Here is a 1,931-nt window from a genome sequence, read left to right as displayed (position 1 = left end):
TGTTCAAAATGAACTGGAGACGAGGATGGAATTCGTGGGGATGATTGTGGAGGTTTCCTTATACGCCTCTTAAGTTTAAGAGGTTGTTGAGGTAGAGAATCGAACCGTAGTAATCTACCTCTGCTTCTCGACCAAGTGCTACGATATTAAAACAAATGCACCTTTAATAGACTCAACCTTGACCCATCCGGAAAAAGAAAAAGGCAAGAAATTTTTCGAAAAAAAAAAATTATTTAGAAAATAAAAGTATGTATGGGAGGATACCATCCGACTTACTCCCTAAAAATAACGGAAAAAACGACACAATACCTTCCTAAAGTACGGTTATAAATTACATGGTTCATGACTCGAAAAGTGTGTGGACTTGACTTGTGAGTGATTAGGTGAGGTTATGGACGCGTGTTATAATCGTACAACTAGACATGACACTTAACGGGACATACGGACCACATAAATACGCACAGAAGACCAAAAAACAGCTGACATGAACTTTTCCTTGGCATTGTGTCACGGTGCAACTGTCGTGACACGGTGCTTTATACTGTCAAATGGCAAAGGCTACCGTGTCACGGCGTTGTACATCGTGACGCGGCATTTCTTCCGTGACACGGTGCACAGTTCCAAGTCCAGTTTGTGATTTTTTTATTTTATTCAATTTAAGTCCGTACTAAATTCTATGTGGAATTAAAAAACCTCGGTCAGGTTAGTCCAAATAACAAAATGAACAAATACGCTTAGGGTTAGTAACAAATAAATAAAGTAGCACTTAATCACGATTATACAAAGAAAAATTTCGCAACCTAAGGTCAAGATCTATGTTCGACTAAGGTCAAGCTTTTCGGTGTTGAAGGGTACCATGGTTAAGAGTTTGGACGCATTAGCAAGGCAGCCTCCCTTGAGGGTGTATGCCAACGGGCGGCTCCACGAGTTCGTGATAAAATCGAACTTGACTGCATGGTTTGGGTGAATTTAATGACTCGGATGAACCCTTATTGCTATGAGTGTTTTTGGGTTGATAGAGCTTAAATTCCCTGGGCTAAAACGCATGTAGAACACATACAGTTTTTCAGAAAAATTGAAGGAATCCGACTGTAATAAAGAAAATAAAGTCACTGGAAAGATTTCAGGATTTCCGCGACACGGTAGGAAGCATCGTGTCGCGGTACAAAACGCCGCGTGACGGCAGACTACACCGCGACACGGTAGTCAGGAAATCTAACTGGTGCCTTTGTTTTCTTCGTTCACAATTAGGTTAATCGATTTTTCCTATGGGTAAACCTAAAATACGACGTTAAAACATCTATGCATATGTAAAAATGCTAATTTAATCACAGGAATACTTTTCAAGAATCTTTCAAGTCTCATCCACTCATCTTAATTAAATGTCGATCACTCAAATCGATAAATAACCAAGAATCCTCCCAGTGGAGTCGCCAAATTGTAGGTTTCGTTTGATGTGCGCCTACGTAAGCATGTTGTGAATATGCTTGGCACTCATAGGAAGTAGGAATTGACATATACGATTAGGGACAAGGAAAGTAGGGAGCCGCCAACAAGTTTTTAAGGAACTTGTAAACCGTTCACGGATCATAAAAGGCAACCACGATAAAGGGACAAGGATTGACCCGTGAAGGTTACACCCCATTCATAATCCATGAGATTACTAACTCCATATGGTTCAGAACCACAAAAGAAGGAGCGGGGATGATGGTACGAAGTAAGTCATGGAGTCACATTTGCCTGTATTGGCCTCTACTCGATTTTTATAGTGAAAAATGATTCATGCAATCTCAAAGGCATGCAAACAAAGATTTAATTTTCTCCAAACTATTATTATGCTAAATTGGTTGAATATTAATGCAATATATAATTCAAAAATATTAGTGATCACTTAATTAAACAACAAGATTAAAAAGGAACCTAAACCGGTC

This window comes from Chenopodium album, chromosome 15 (assembly GCF_948465745.1).
Source record: "Chenopodium album chromosome 15, dcCheAlbu1.1, whole genome shotgun sequence".
Classification (NCBI taxonomy): domain Eukaryota; kingdom Viridiplantae; phylum Streptophyta; class Magnoliopsida; order Caryophyllales; family Amaranthaceae; genus Chenopodium; species Chenopodium album.
The sequence above is the reverse complement of the archived record's forward strand: the minus strand, read 5'-3'. Positions refer to the sequence as shown.